The sequence below is a fragment of the Phoca vitulina genome, unplaced genomic scaffold (genome assembly GCF_004348235.1).
Source record: "Phoca vitulina isolate PV1807 unplaced genomic scaffold, GSC_HSeal_1.0 scaffold37, whole genome shotgun sequence".
In the NCBI taxonomy this organism is placed as follows: domain Eukaryota; kingdom Metazoa; phylum Chordata; class Mammalia; order Carnivora; family Phocidae; genus Phoca; species Phoca vitulina.
Genome location: NW_022589740.1, coordinates 16364233 through 16381593, shown reverse-complemented (window position 1 = coordinate 16381593; position 17361 = coordinate 16364233). Strand labels below are relative to the sequence as shown.

General features: G+C 37.5%; 1 pseudogene; it reads right to left on the bottom strand.

The window, feature by feature from the left end:
* Positions 1 to 2911: 2911 nt before the first annotated feature.
* LOC116646652 lies at positions 2912 to 5918 on the bottom strand (annotated as a pseudogene).
* Positions 5919 to 17361: the final 11443 nt, after the last annotated feature.

Sequence of the window (17361 nt, the reverse complement as noted above, 5' to 3'; positions counted from 1 at the left end):
GTTCCACGGAAGAGGAGCTCTGACATGGGGCAAAGACATACTGGAGTCCTTAGAAACTCACCACGAGCCATAGTGGTTGGAGCTTGGGTGGGAGTGAGGAAGACATCCAAAGCTCCCTCTTTCTGTGACAAGCAGCTGCTTTAGCTTCACTTCCTGTTACTTCTCTTGCTTTCCTTTCTCTCAGCTGCTGTATAAACATGGGATTGGTATTTTTGCTGGGGCTGCCGTAGAAAACACCACAGACTGGGTGGCCAAAACAACAGAAATTTCTTTTTTCACAATTCTGGAGGCTACAGATGTCTGAGATCAAGGTGTCAGCAGGGTTGGTTTCTCCTGAGGCCTCTCGCCTTGGCTTGCAGATGACCGTCTTCCCCCCACCATCTTCACACGGTCTTCTTTCTGTGTGAGTGTGTCCTAACCTGCTCTTCTTTTAAGGACACTAGTCACATTAGATTTGGGCCTATACCCGAATGAACTCATTTCACCTTAATTACCTCCTTAAAGACCCTATCTCCAAATACAGTCAGTCGGAGATTCTAGGGGTAGGACTACAACATATGAATTTTGGAGGACACAATTCAGCCCATAACTGGGTTGAAGTGATTTCTTTTGTTGGGGACTATGTTGCCACTCAGGGAAAGTCAGGAGAGAACCCAGTGTAGGGTTTAAGAGAAAGGATGCAAAAAAAAAAAAAAAAAAGTCAGTTTTAACTTCTTGGGTTTTATATAGCCCACCAGGTTAAGAAACCAGAGAGGAATACACACATTTTCATTTGTCCAGAGTGTCTGTGTCTGTTCTGGGCACATCACCCTCTTAAATCTGTGGCTGTATTGAGGCCACTTGAAGATTTGAAATGTTGGTTGTCTCCTCCTTGGGGACATAAAAAATACATCATTCTGTTGAACTTATCACCAAATTATTGGATGTTTCTACAAAAGCAAAGCAAATCTGAGATCAGAGATGTTAGAATATTGTTCAGTAAATGATGGGGGGTGCAGGGGTGAGCTGGTAAAAGAGTGATCTACTCTGGTCATGTTACCCTGGAGAGCTTGGTTAACATTGTCATTCTCTGTTAAAAAACAAGAAGAAGCCTTCTGAGCAGCTCATATAAAATTTTAAGGCATTAAAATGAGAGAGTTTATCTGTCTCTTCTGCACAAGTGATAAACATCCATGAAGGTACTCTGATCTCTTCCCCAAGATGAATCCTGAAAGTTTTGCAGTATGGAACTGATTTTCACTGACCTAGGAAAGAAACAGGTCAGGCCTATGAATTCTGCCTTTGCCCAGCCAGCAGATGGTGCCATTTTTCTAGGAAATGGAACCAGAATTAGTTTGAACTGCCATTCGGCCATCAATGTGCGAGCTCACAGCGGATTTCCGTAGATGTTTATATGTAACCAGTTTCTCTTCTATGAAATTTACTCATCTTAACTGCAGTTAAACAAACTGAAATCTTCAAGCTTAAGTGTAAATGAAACTTTTATTTTTTAAACACAGGGATAATTAGAAAAAAAATCTGAGCACCTTCTTCCAGATGGATATTTTAGGATTATATGCTCTCTCCTCCTGCTCACTCACCCATCTTGCTCCAACATATGAACTGACTTCATTTGTACTCATTTTTCCTTCTGAAAGACTCTCTTACAGTCTTTCACTGTTATATATAGTGGTTGGTTTACTGAATTCTATAGTAAAATTATAACTTTTGAGGAAGTAGTTCTAAATAGCTACTTTAGTATAATACATAATTAATAAATTTAATAGCTACTTTTAATAATATGTAGCTGAGTATTTACCTTATTATTATTATTTATTTTACTAGAAATATGTGGTCCTTTTTTATCAGCTATTGATTGTATAATAAAATAAATTTAAGCGGCACCTAATTTAAGCATTTAAAATAATTCATTGAAGGATAACCTACAACGCAGTATGTTAAGCCTAATTGTCAAAACAACACCTCTTTTTTTCCAAGAAAGAAAAAATAAAGGTATGATCAAAATTATGACCAACAATTTGGGTTCATTTGGACATTAAAGATGATTTTGTAGGCATACCAACAGGCAAAATGTTGAAAAATCAATCCAGTGGATTTAGAAATAATGGTAAATTAAAAAGGGCAGCTATACATTTCAGAGTTAATGTCTGAAATTAAAGAAAAATATCCACCACTTATCACAATGATCTTTTAATAACTAATATTTTTAACATTAAGATTGCTGTTTTAGGGAATTACCTTCCTCTGGACATTTAATTAAATGTTAAATTTTTTAAATAACTTACACAGATAAGTAAGTTTTGTGATCTGTACAAATTAAGGGATACATGAATATAAGCCCCCTTCCCTGCCAAAGCTCAAATTTGCTATGGTCTCAGCAGAAAATAAACAGTTTACAGGTTAAACAGAATTTATAGCATTACAAAAGTTTTCAGAACCTTTCTTTTCATCATTTTTTTTTTCTAACAGCAAAGATCAAAATGACAAATTGAATGACCAGAACGTAGAAAATATTTGTGCAAAACTGCGTTAATTGTCCTTACCATTTAATAGAGGTAAAACTTAAGAACACACAATGACAATGATGAAGAAAAACTACACTGAAAGGAACTCTATTTTAAATTTCAAACAACATGGGTCATACTACTTCTAAACACTGAGAGAAAACATGGCACCATGAGCAGCGGGAGCAACACATGACTCGGGGATTCTGCCAGCAAAGGTGGTTGACCTGGAACATGCCGAAGTTTCTCTCCACACCAGCCAGCCGTCTTAAATGACTGGAAACTATTGTAGGGCTTAAAACTCACTTCAGTGTCTTATTCTTGAAATTTGCAGATCATAAATGAAATATTTACGAAAGTCCTTTCCCCCCCACCTCAAGGAATGTTTCTCGCGTCACGGGAAATCCTTAAAAGAATTGAATCATAGACTCTCTGGATTTACCTACACTGATCCATTTAGCTTGAATTTGAAGCTCTTCTTCAATAAATCAAATGTAATTTTTTGCATTAACAGGTAGTTCTTTAAGTGTCCTTGCATTTGATATATCTGTGTTCCAAACTGGGAGAGTCTTATATTGAACTTCAACTTTATTTAAGACTTCTTGGTTTGCTGGGAAATTTCACCACCTAACTTGTAAGCAACTCCAACTTTGATTTCCATAAACATGTCCAAAATATCCAATTTGGCAAGTGCCAATGCAGGAAATCCATTAATCATATGAGCATATTTGAGCAAAATGAGGTCCAGCCAGCCACATCTTCTTTTCCTGCCAGTGGTTACCCCAAACTGTCCACCTCTTGTTTGTAATAATTCTCCAATTTCATTGTCTTACTCTGTAGGGAAGGTACCAATGCCAACTTGAGTTGTGTAAGCTTTTATGACCCCATCACTTCTCCAACATTGTGAGGGGGTATACCCAACCAGGGACACACACCTCCAACTGTGCAGTTCAAAGAGGTTACAAAAGGATAAGTTCCAAAATTAATATCTAGTAGTGCTGCATTGGCACCTTCTACCAAGATTTTCTTTGGTGGTCCATCTAGGGCCTTGGAAAGGAAATAAACTCCGTCTCTCACCATTGGTTTAATCCTTTCCATATAGCCCTTGAGTTTTTGTAATTCACTTTCAGTGTCAATTTCCAAAGTGGGCTATATGATTTGTATTGGTTAGCCAGAACTTTGAACCTCTCTGAGAAGCCGTCAAAGTCAGAAACAAGATCACACATCCGCAGTCCACTCCCAGGAGCTTTGGAAGAATAAACTGGGCCAATACCTTTTGTGGTACCCCAAATTTTCCTGCTTGTTCTTGTCTCTGTTGCTCCTGGAGACCATCAGGTGCTTGATGAAAATTGAATACGATATGAGCACTGTCAGATAGGATAAGCCTTTTTTCCCAGCCTTCCAGACCTTTTCCTTTTTTCTCTGCTTCCTCAAATAATCTGGGAAGATGACCTATCACGCTATTTCCAATGAATATGGTAACATTTGGATGAATTATTCCACAATGTCCAGTATGGTCACCCAGTTCCCCCCTGGGCCATGCCCCAGGGTGGCCACAATCCTGGTTGGATATGGAAGATGCCACAGGATTGGTCTCAGCATGGTGGCTGCAGTGACATGAGGAGAGCCTGAAGGAGATGCAGGCAGTGAGGACTGCACGAACTGAACTGCTCTGTGGCCACCAGCCACGTCGGAGGAAGAAGGAGCCAGAGGCCAGCCCGACTATTTACCTTCTTAACTATAAACACTTTTCTTCAAAATTTTCGATGAAAAGTTTCAAATATACAGAATACTTGAAAGACCAATACATAAGCGTCATATACCATACCTATCACCTAGATTCAACAATTATTAACATGACATAGATTCAATAGTTAGTAACATTACCATTTTCCTTAATGTATAAATATGTGTGTGTGGATAATATACATATGGAAGTTGGTTACAGACATTTTGACACATGAGCCCTAATATTCAGCATGCGACTCTTTAGAATGAAAACATTCTTCTAACTACTAAACCGTAATCACACCTAAGAATATGAGCAATAATTTCAGTATTATCTAATATCGAGTCCCTAGTCAAAATTTCCTAGTTATCACCCCTATATCATTTTATTTATTATTTAATTATTTTAAGTAATCACTACCCCCAACATGGGACTAGAGCTCAATACCCAGAGATCAAGAGTCACCCGCTCCAAGGACTGAGCTAGCTAGGCGCCCCATCCCCATGTATCTTTTGTAGTTGATTTTGTTTAACTGGATCCAATCAAGGCTCAGATGTTGTTTTTGGTTGTTTTGTTTGCTCACTCACCTCTACTTAAGACAGTGATTTTTTTTTTTTTATTTTAAAGATTTTTATTTATTTATTTGACAGAGAGAGAGAGCAAGAGAGGGAACACAAGCAGGGGGAGTGGGAGAGGGAGAAGCAGGCCTCCCACTGAGCAGGGAGCCCAATGTGGGACTTGATTCCAGGACCCTGGGATCACGACCTGAGCTGAAGGCAGACGCTTAACAACTGAGCCACCCAGGCGCCCCCCCCCCACTCTTTTTTTTAAACAGACCAAGCCTGTTATTTAGAATGTTCCACATTCTGGATTTGTCTGATTGTTTCCTTATAGGCTTGTTCTTAACCTGTGTTCCTCAGATATCAAAGCCTGAGAGGAAGGCTTATGTGCTGTAAATAATAATGATATTTCTAACTCAAATTCAACATTATACATTATTTCTTACCTTTGATTTTACATAGATACCTCTTCTTTCTTAACAATCTAAATTCTTAATAACACTAACAGTTTACTTATTTGCTTTACCTTACAATTTTTTAAAACAATAGCACCAATATTACTAGTTCAAAAGACTAAGTGAAGATAAAGATTTCTTTGTGGTTCTTTTATCTTTATAACATATCTAATGATTGGATAACAATGTGCTAAGCTTAAAAAACATTTGAAATAATTTTGTCCTCGCATGGTTATGTTAAAAATTTGATAAATATTTAAGTTTGTTTTGTGTTGTTTTAAATTAAATATTTAGTTTCTTTCCCTTTTCGGTTAATTTTATTTTTTGAATTATAGAAAACATTTACAGGAGTAAAAAAAATCAAAATTATATAAAGATGTAAAGTCATAGAAGTCTTACTTCCATCTTTATCCCCTCTACCTGATTTCTCCTCTGTCCCTATAGATGACCATTTTTAAAAATTAGTTTCTGGTTTATTCTTCCTATTAATTTTTGCAATAACAGGCAAGTATGTATTGTCCTCCTGTTTTTTTTTCTCACAGAGCATAGCATATTATATATCCTGTTTCACAATTTGTTCTTTTCACTTAATAAGATATCCTAAATGTCACCCCATATTAGTATATAGAGGTTTTTCTCACGCCACCCTCATGGTTGCATAGTACTCCATTGTGTGGATGTGTCATGGTTGATTCATCCATTTCCTTCCATTCATCATTCAACCCATTGGCAGATATATGGGTTATTTGGAAATGTTTTTTAAAATTTTGATAATTTTGGATAGAAATTAAAAAATGTATTTCATACTTTTCTAACTTTATAAACAGAGTTCTGTTTTTTCTTGATGCCTCAGGTTCTCATCTGGTTTTGTTAGTTGCTGCTAATTTGCTTGAACTTGAAAATTAGATCACCAAACCTGTAACAATTGCCTATAAAATAGGAGTGATGGACATGAGCAAGGCCCCAGGGAGCTTTCCTATGAGGGAAACTATCCATCCAGACCTACCTAGAAACTTAGGTTCTGAATGTCTTCCTTTTATACCTTATTTGGCTGTTTTGTTTGATTTATATTAGTTTTCTGCCAAAACTACCCTCATACTTCTAAGGTACATTCAGATTATCAGCAGAAGGTGCATTTTTTTCCGTATAAATTTTTCTGGAAATTGGATCGTGCATACTTCCATATTGAAGTAGCAAAATCTTTCCTGCCCTGGAGATAAGTTCGATTCGGTGGAGGATGGAGAGAGTGAGAAGTAGAAATGCTAGTAGTCTAGGAAGAGGTCAGCACATACACACAGCAATGGGCACATATATACAGGTGAAAATACATTGTAATATATACCTGTATATACCTGTCTATACCTCTAATACCTGAGCATATCCCTGTAATACTTAATATAAATTTTTCTGCTTTTCATATTCAGTGGTATATCATAAGCATTTTTCTGTGTTATGAAGAACCCTATTGACTATGATTTTAAAATGCCTGAAAATAATGCATTATATAGAGCAGAATATTAAAAATTTACTTTTATCAGTAAGCCTCTTTCTGTTCAAATGGAATCTACATGGAAGTTTCATATATGGTTCAGACAAGGTTCTGACAGTTTCATTAGTCAGTTTTGACCATCATTTTTAATTACTTACAGCTCTTTCTTGTTTTTCCGATTATTTCTTTTGTTCTTACTTGATGGGTGCTATGTCTTCCCATTCCTCTGAGTGTTAGTTTTATAGTTTTCTTGTTTCCTGCATTGTCTCTGTTTCCTCCAAGCTACTTTTTCTTATTTGATTGTTTTGGGATCTGTCTATTTTGGAGGAAAGACTTGCCTGACATTTCTAGAGTCTGTAGCTGTGCATTGTTATTAAAGAGTAAAGCACTAAAATGCTGACTGGAATCTGTGTGCAGGTAGGTGAGGCGTGTTAACTGGTGTGCTTGATTATGGGATGATCAGGACTAAGCTGGATCTGTTGAGGGGCCCCCAAATGCATGAGTCTATGGAGCTGCTCTTTGTGACCATTCAGTCTTCCAGAGAAAGGTCCTGGAGTCCAGGGTTTGGAAGAGGTAAGCCTGGTTTCTGGCACTCTTGGACTGGGGAAGGGAGCTTAGTCTCAGGGTGCAGGCTTTCCCTTAATTCCCATTTTTAGTCTGAGACATCATCATCGCAACTCTCTGCCATGCCTGTGTTTTTAAGTACAGAATCTCTGTTTCTATGCTGCCGAGAATAAATCTCCTATCTCTTTGGGGGGAGATAAAGGTTGTCTGACCGCTCAACTAGAAGGAGGGACCTAGGACTAACTATTCCCCACAAGATTTTTCCAGTTTTTTTCACTTGCTTCTCCCACACTGTAGCTGAAACTGCTGATTTCTGATTTCTTTCAGGGGTTCTGTGGGGGGTGAATCAGCATTTTCTCATTGGTTTCTCCTTCACAGGCCCTTGGGTTTCAGCTTCCTTCAGCTCTGCCAAGTCATTTTTGACTTCTCCATCTGTTTTTCACCTTCTGAAATTTTATCGAATTATCATGTCCACTATTGTCCCTTCTCTGATTCTCTTTGTCCCTTGTCCCCTTTCCTGTGGAGTTTTAGAAACAAGCAGATATAATGCATGTATCCAGTCCTTCATATTTACCCAGGAGCCTCTTCAAGTAGGCGTAACTCTTCACTATTTGGGAAAAAGTATTCTTTTTATGAAATATGTGAAGATCCCCTAAAGCCCACCATGGATCCTACTATACGTTGTACCATAATTAGCTAGCCATTACCCTAGTGTTGTACATCTAGGTTGGCTTCCAATTTGATATTATGGTAATAACACAATGTGAGCATTTTGGTGCATGAATTATCCACATTATGGCTATTTTTCTGCTTAAATTGTTTAAATTTGCATTTCTTCAAGTGTTTTCTTCCTCCCATATATGTATGAGATCTGCATTTCTTCTTTTGTGATTTATCTATTATATATCATAATATTTATATTATATATTAAATATTTATATATGTTAATTTGTTGTACTTAAGGCAGTATATTTATGGTGAAGTGTTTGCTTTTTAATTTTTGTTTACTTTTGGGAGTGTAGACATTACAAATTTTGCACAAACATACGTGAATTTTTAAATGATTTCTTCCATCACTTTTATTTATTTATTTATTTATTTAAGATTTTATTTATTTATTTGAGAGAGTGAGCATGAGTGGGGGGGAGGGGCAAAGGGAGAGGGGGAGGCAGATTCCCTGCTGAGCGGGGAGCTGGACAAGGGTCTCAATCCTAGGACTCTGGGCTCATGACCTGAGCCAAAGACAGATTGACTGAGCCACCCAGGTGTCCCCTTCCATCACTTTTAAACTCAAAAATATATTCTCTTGTAAATATTTCATAAATATTCTGATTTGGGAGTTAAAGATGAGAGAATTATCATAGGGGTTAGAGCTAAAGTTCTTTTTTTGTACTAACATGAAAATATGTCTATTTTATAAAAATTTTAAAGTAGAATCCAAATGGTATATTCATATATATATAAATTGCATTATATATATGCAACTGCATTAAAATATGTATAGGAAATTCTAGAAAGAAAATACAACCAATGATTTATAGTTATTGTCTTTGGGAACTAAATTTTTCTCTGTAGGTATTATATTTTCTATATTTCCTTAAATATATGGGCATTCTTTTTATATTACAAATGAAAAATGAAATCTTAATTTTCAAGGCTAGTTTATTTATTTTTAAAATTTTATTTCTTTAAGTAATCTCTCCACCAAATGTGGGGCTTGAACTCATGGCCCAAGATCAAGAGCCACATGCTCTTCAGACTGAGCCAGTCAGGCATCCCCCACCAACTTAAAAAAAAATTTTATTTAAAGACTAGTTTAGAAATAAAGTATAAACAAATAGTTTTGAGAAGTATGATGATTATTTTCTTAGTGATAAGTTCTCCAAAAAAATTTTTTAATATAAAAAAAGCTGTGTGTAATCAATGTATACAACTTAGTGAGTTTGGAGATAATTTTACACCCATGAAACCATCACCACAATCTATGCCATCAACATAGTCATCAAATCCAAAAGTTTCCTCCTGCCCTCTTATTATTATTATTACTATTATTTATTTATTTACTTGACATAAGATCTAGCCTTGTAGCAAATTTTTAACTGTGCAATATAGAATGGGGTGGTAACTAGTTTAGGTACTAGTTAAGAGTTCTGAGGCTACAGCAGTGCACTCTGGGAAAAATATGGAGAGAGAAGATTTGGGGTGGATGAGACTGAGGTTTGGGGGATGCCCACAGCAAGGGAGGGAAGGAGAAAGTGGATTCAATGAAGAACTAAGCAGAGAGGTGCCTGAGAGAGCTGTCATGGTTTAAGCCCTCTGAAGAGAGTAAAGCCTAATGAAAATGTAAGATGATGATCCTGCTGGGGCGTTCGTCTTCCTTGCCACTGTGCTGAACTCCAAGACCATTCCTGCAGATGCTGCTAGGCACAGCTGAAGACAAGCATGTTGAGATGGAGAGAAAAAGTGCTTCATTTTTTTGTGCGTGACAGAGGTACATCACGTTGCACCAGGCTTTTGTGTAATTCACTAGACTCATTTTAGCACTCACAATCACTGTCTTTTCAAGAGAAGTTAGTGCTGCGAACTTAAAACGCCATAAAACCCCAATCTTTGGCTGTTCCTTTTCTCTCCCTTTTCAAGAAGTGTTTTTAAGTAACCTGAATTATAAGGCTATTGTTTCTCAAATTGAAAGTGTAGTTCCCCCAAGCAGCAATGTGCACTTTCCGTTAGGAAGTGTGAGCAAGAGCCACAGAGCTCACCACAATTGGTGCTGAACTATAATTGTCCAAATTGGATATTTTGACTTTGCTTCTTCCAGTTCTTGGGCCCATTCTTGGTATTATCCTCTACCTTCCACCTTTACCACTCTAAGAGAACTTTATTGTTCTTTTTTTTTTAAGTTTTTATTCAAATTCCAGTTCGTTAACATACAATATAATATCAGTTTCAGGTGTACAATATAGTGATTCAACACTTCCATACAACACCTAGTTCCCTAAGAGAACATTAAATGACTGTTTGCAGTGGTGGCTCCTGGAAAAAGCCCACTATATGTGTAGGGGATGACTTAGAATGGAAAAATAATGCTGGATTTATGAGGTTGTAGGACTTTTCAGGAAGACAGGACAGAATGAGGAAGGGACCACAGGATGTCAAGGTTGTTAACCATATCTTCATTGAAGATGATGTATGTCCTATCATTTATCAAATGTGCTTAGTTATTTTGCAGATGTTTTAATGAAAATTATGTTCACATAAAAAATTAGATTATGCAGTGTCTCTAGTCTTTTGGCCTGATTTTTAATAGCATCACTGGCTAGTTCTGTTAGATTTCCACTGATTTTATTTAGGTTAGTGACATATAAATACACCCTAATGGTATAACCCATCAGCTTTCAGGGTCTCAATGCTGAATATTCCCACCAAATTACCCCTGTGATGACTCCTTGGGTTTTCTAAAGATGGCTTTTTAGTAACAACTTGAACACATCAGTTTCCATGGCCTTCAAATCAATGCCAGTTAAACCAACACAGGCCTAAATCTTGATTCTTGGTTTTCCATTCTAATGAAAATTACTGTGATGAAGGAACAGTGATTCCAATAAACAAACGTTTACTGAGTACCAACTGTGTGCAAGACCAAGTAATGCCACTCTCATTGCCCAGTTTGAGTAGAATGCTCTGTGAGTGCTGATGCGAGGAACAGAGGCAGGCAGCGCAGAGGAAAGCTTGGAAAGTTTTCAAGATTAATTAGCACAAAGGTGGAGCATTTGGGATATCTGGCACCAGATAGTGATCAACAGTACTAATTATACTCTCATATTAAATCAGTTATGGTGGATGAATTGGAGTTGATCAGCCAGTGTGGTTAAGGAAGCTGCAGCTGTTGTGAGCTTCTCTTTAAAATATGTTTACATGTCTCTATAGCTCATGTATTGGTGGCTTCCACTTCATTTTTATTTTTCTTTGAGAAAATGATCTCCATTTTCCCCTCCAGTTATAGTAGAAAGTTGAGACATAAGACTAAGATATACAACAAATCACCTGGAATGATACATTCTCAGCCAAGTCACAGTGTAGTCAACACTATTTATTTTCAGTGTCTTGATATTTATGTGAGGTGCTCACAATACTACAAAGGACATGTGATGGATCTTGAGGCATAAGTTCTCAACTATGTCACTTCGTTATTAGATAGAAGAAGACTCTGTAATGTGTTCTGTTCATTAGCATTCCAATAAGGAAGTGAGATGGCATTTGAGGCTGAGTAGGGCTGGCTGGTGGGATCAAGAATGGCTATTTTATTTTTTTGAGCTCATGCATGCTTAAGTAACATCTTTCTGGTAGGTTTGGGTGAGTGCCATGTGAAGGCTGGTGTGACCTTTTTTTAATTGGAGTTTTTTTTTTTTTTTTTTTAGTAGATACAATGCATTCAGTATTTTTGGGTAGGATATAAAAATGAAAAATGTACCTCTCTTTCTGATAAAGAATTTTTTAGTAAGTGGCCACATATATTCACATATGATGCCTCTTGGAGAATATTCAGTCTTCTGTATTTTCTGTAAATTGGTAGTTAGATCTAGAGTCTGTCAATTCTAGAGGATTGTGGGGCGCCTGGGTGGCTCAGTCGTTAAGTGTCTGCCTTCAGCTCAGGTCATGATCCCAGGGTCCTGGGATGGAGCCCCGCGTCGGGCTCCCTGTTCCGCGGGGAGCCTGCTTTTCCCTCTCCCACTCCCCCTGCTTGTGTTCCCTCTCTCGCTGTGTGTCTCTCTAATAAATAAATAAAATCTTTAAAAAAAATTCTAGAGGACTGATCAGATTTGGCAACAATACTTCCATAGATAGTAGTGAGTGTATGTATGTATATGTGTGTGTGTGTGTGTATGTGTGTGTGTATGTATATATATGTGTGTGTATATATATATATATATATATTCATAGAGTGTTTGGTTATTTCTCTTTTGTTCTGTTAGCAATTGTAGATGATATTTGCCTAAATCCCTTAATTCATTAGAGGTTGCAAAATGTTGATGTTTTAATTGTATCTTTCTTTCTTTACTAACTGGTATACTTCTGTAAAGAGAACTTCCCCTTATCAACTCTTTGGTTACCCTGAGATATAGTTTATATGGGAAAATCAGGAAAACACTTAATTTGGGGGCTGAATAGGGCTGGATGGTTTTTAAACTAATAAGATATTATGATTTTTGCTTCAAATAATCAATAGTATTTAAAGAAATTTAAAAATATGAAAGATGAAACTCTTTTATATTTACCCAGGTATTTACTTTTTCTTGTGTTCTTAGTTTCTTCTTGCAGATTCAAGGTTTCTATCCAGTGTCATTTGCCTCCAGCCTTTGGAATTTCTTCTAGTGCAGTATTTGCAATGAGTTCTTTTAGCTATTTATTTGAACATGTCTTTATTTTACCGCAGTTTTTGAAGGATATTCTTGTGGGTTATAGAATTCTAGGTGGATAGTTTTTTCCTTCAGTACTTTAGAGATATCATTCCATTGTCTTGTCATCCCTTTTTTCTGATGAGAAAAGTCAGGGATCATTTGTAACATTGGCCCCTTGTGTGTAATATGTCATTTTTCTCTGACTGCTTTGAAGTTTATTTTCATCTTTGACTATGGTATGCCTAGTTATTTTTATTTTTTAAAATCTTGCTTGAGGTTTGCTGATCTTGTATTTATTCTGCTTGATGTTGGATGTGTTTGATCAATTTTAGAAAATCCTTGATCTTTATCTCTTTAAATATTTCTTTTATCCCCATTTTCTCTCTTCTTCTCCTTCGGGGATTCCAATAGCACGTATATTACACTGTTTTGTATTGCTCCTCAAATCTCAGATGCTCTCTTCCAGTTTTTCCCATTATTTTTCACCTTCATGTTTCCTTTTGTATAGTTTCTTTGTATAGTTTTCTGTTTTCAAGTAATAATTCATTTCCTCCGCAGTGTTCAATCTGCTGTTAAGCTCATTAAGTGAATTCTTCATTTCTGGTATAATCTTTATGTCCAGCATTTCCTTTTGTTTATTTTTATAATTTCCATTAACCTGCTGAAATCCTTCATAAGCTCATGTGTATTGTCCAAATTGACCAATAGATGCCTTAACATATGTATCATATTTATTTTAAAGTCCCTGTCTGATGATTCCTTCATCTGAGTGTTTCTTTCTCCTTAATGTAACCTGTAATTTCTTATTGTGTACCAGCTATTTTATTAAGCAGTTTGAGATAAAGTTTGAGATTGAGATAAAGAGCATTTACTCCAATAAAAAGACACACTCTTTTTTTCTTTCAGGCTGCTACGAAGAGAGTACTAATTTGTAATTTACTTGGGTCTGGGCTTTGTGGCAGCTTTAGCTTTATTCAATTCTCTACTGGCTTCAAATATTTAGGACTTTCTCCTCAGTAGGGACTGGAGTCTGAACACTGGTGAGATTCCAGGAATCTCTTTATTGTACAGATGAACTGTTTGAGTTTTGAACTATGGGAGATCCTTCTCGGCTTTGTAGCCTTGCTGTCAGCTTTTTGAGTCTTTGGGAGTTTTCTTTGCTTTCTAGTTCTGTTCCCAATATTCTATGCCTGGAGATATCTGCCCCTATCCTGCTCAGAGTCTTTGGAAGGCTGCTTCAGTATGCTCAAGAAGGCCAGAGTACCTGAGAAGCATTTCTTTCAGCTTTTTTGCTGAAAAGGCAGGAGGAACACTGTAATCAAAGGCGTTGAGGTGGAAATAGACTAATTTGTTCAGGGGACTGTAACACAACTGGTCTGGTTGGTATGGAGTGTACAGATGGAGGGAAGTCAGGATGTTGAATCAATGCCTAAGATATTAGTTGGCACCATATTAGAATGGGCTTGGATGTTAAGGCAACACCTTTGTACTTCTTGGTAGTTGGAAAACTTGGCCTGATAATGACCAAGAAAATGACATGCTGCAAATGGCAATTTAGAAAGATTAATATTGCCACATAATGCGTTATGATTGGAGAGTTAGTCTTGAGCCAAGGAAATCAACAAAGTGATTATTGGAATGTTTCATGCACAAGGTGATAAGAGCTCCCATCAGGACAAGCAGAGAAAATGGTCCAACTTCTTTGAAGAATTCTTCACCTCTATGACCTGTTCATACTCATGCTTCCTTCTCTAGAAGTTTCTGGCACTTATGTATGCTTTTTTTTTTTTTTCACGAGCTTCTGTGACTTATAAAGAAGGAACAGTAATTTGTGTTATGCTAGCATTGAGGGGGAAGATTTTGCTCAGAGATAATTGAAATATCGAAATAGAATTCAATATTATACCTCTTGCTTTCATCAGTGTGAGAAGAAATTACTCCTGGAAATCATCTTTTGTTAGGACTTCATTCATTTAGATTCAAGTGACTCCTTACATTTGGGGGGTTATAGGTGTGTCTCAGTGATGATAGATTACAATATACCAAAGTAAGAAATAAGTTTAAGATTTTTGTGGCATAAGGCATTAATGCTTCCCCCCCCATACTACATATCCATTTTGAGTTGGCAGGGGGCACCAGCAGACTGTAGACTCTCAGGAGTCAAACTAATGGAGCTGTTGCCATTTTAACCATCACCAACTACTCTACCAGAGGGAAAAGGAAGGTGGTAAGCCCTGTCTCTTAAAGCTTCTGTCTGGAAGTGCCGTAAGTTCCTTCTCACATTTCATGGCCCAAAGTCACATGATTATATCTACTTCTAGAGGTGGAGAGGTGTTCGCAATGGACCTGGCAGAGAGAAAGCCAGAAGATATGTGATCAGCCCTAATGACTACCATAGACTCACTTTAATAATCTCATTGAAACTTTGGACCCCGGGGCGCCTGCATGGCTCAGTCAGTTGAGGGTCTGACTCTTGGTTTCAGCTCAGGTCATGATCTCAGGGTTGTGGGATTGAGCCCTGTGTCTGGCTCTGTGCTCAGCAGTGAGTCTGCTTGAGATTCTCTCTCTCCCTCTCCCTCTGCCCCTCCCCCTGCTCTCTCTCTCTCTCTCTCAAATAAATAAATAAATCTAAAAAAACACTATGGACCCTCCCTCCAAAAAAATGTACACATATACATATTTTGGTACATTTCATTTCTATTTCAGATGGTTCACAAGCATCCTGAAGCTTACTCACTGATTCCCAAAAAGTTCAATTACAGGATAAGAACCTTAGTTCTAAATTATATATTCATTGTGATTTCTCTACCAATATTGATCTGTTATTTCCTCCAACTCTTTAACCCCAATCTCTCTTGAAAAAAAAAAAGATGCCTTTTGCCTCCTATGTAGAGTGCTGTGGGGATCTAAACACTGTCAGATTCTGGGGATATGTTCTAGAGCAGCATGAACTCACATAATAATTCAAACACTGTCACTTCATAGCAATGTGACTGGGACAAGTTACTTAACATTCTGTGTCTTGATTTTGTCTCCAAGTAGAAATTTTAAAATCCTTACAGAGTTCTTGAACATTTGAAGGGACAGATATTTATGGGTCAGGGCATAATGTTCTTGATCCATAACAAGCTTGCAAAGTTGGGTGGTCTGTAAGAGGTGGAGAAATGGTAATAACAATGAAATCCTAAGTGTTATTAGAAGAAAGTAACCCTGTTTAATACCACAAAGGCATAGGTTGTGCCCCTACTGCTGATTCATGGCCTAATTGCAGAAGAAGGAATTGAATATTGAAAGTAATTTTGAGGTTGGTATGGGTAATTGCCAAATGATTACCTTAGGAAATAAGTGCTTTCGATTCAGAAGAGGGGGAGATTGCTATAGGCTGGGCCAGAGGGTGGGGAGCAGGGAGTTTAGCCATGGGGCACAAGATACCGTGTTTTACAATAAGAAATATATATTTGGTTTTTATCCCTGCTTCTGGCACAGAGTCTTAAAACCCTTGGAATTTCCTAAGTGATAAGGGCAATAAAGGTGTCTTAATATTCATAACAAGCTCCTTTCAACCACACCTGAGTTTATATTAATGAGGAGACTTTGGGAAAGCACCTAAGGATGGGGAAGGGGTGGTTGCTAGGAGAACTGACTCAATGATTACAGGGTTGGAACTTTGAGTTCTACTTCCAGACCTCTGGAGAGAGGAGAGGAGCCGGAAATTGAAATCAGTCACCAATGGCTCATGACTTAATCATACCTAAATAATGAAGCCTCCATAAAAACCCAAAAGAGTAGGGTTTGGAGAGCTTGTAGGTTAGGCAACCAGAATGCTTCCACATGAAACCATGTGGGTCCCCAAACTCTACTAGGGCAGTAGCTTTTTTGTTCAGGACCTTGCCCTCTGTATCTTTTCATCTGGCTGTTGATTCATATCCTTTAATATGCTTTATAATACACCAGTAATCTAGGGAGTAAATGGGTTTCCTGAGTTCTGTGAGGCTTGCTCCTCCATCACTGGACAAAGGGGCAAAAAAGCACAAAGAAGCAGAGAGGCCCTCTGCCCTTGGATGAATTGAACACTTGTCTTTTTGGGCAGTCATTATGGAGGAGAGGCTCAGAAACCAGAAACCAGCGCTGAGCAGGGTGCTCTACTGAGAAGAGTTCTCTCTACAGAGAACCAGCCTGGTATTAAGTTCCTTGAGTTCACCTGTACTGAGATATATATATATATATATATATATATATATATATATATATATATATTTAAAAATTTAGTCCCCTAATTCCAAGTCAGGCATCCTTAGCAAAGAGTCTACTGGGGTACCAAAAGTATTTACTGCCTTTTCTATATCTAATTGCCCCCAAATGATTATTGTAGATTGTTTATTGCCCCCATTCCTGTATCTTTCGGTAGGAAATAATGGAAGTCATTTTGACCATTGAACTGTAGATTCACTTCAGGACTCACTTCAGGACCAAGCTAGATGGGGATGAGAATTCTAGTAGACATTGATTTATGAGAAGGCTGCCCCATTCCCTAAGAGCATCTCCATTTCCTACTGGGAAGTTTCTCCTGCATTGTGAGTGGGTGACTAAATCCAATGGCCAGGGGTGCTCTCCTAGTGGAGCTCCTGCTACGTGACAAGAAACATCAGGAGAGGCGAGCA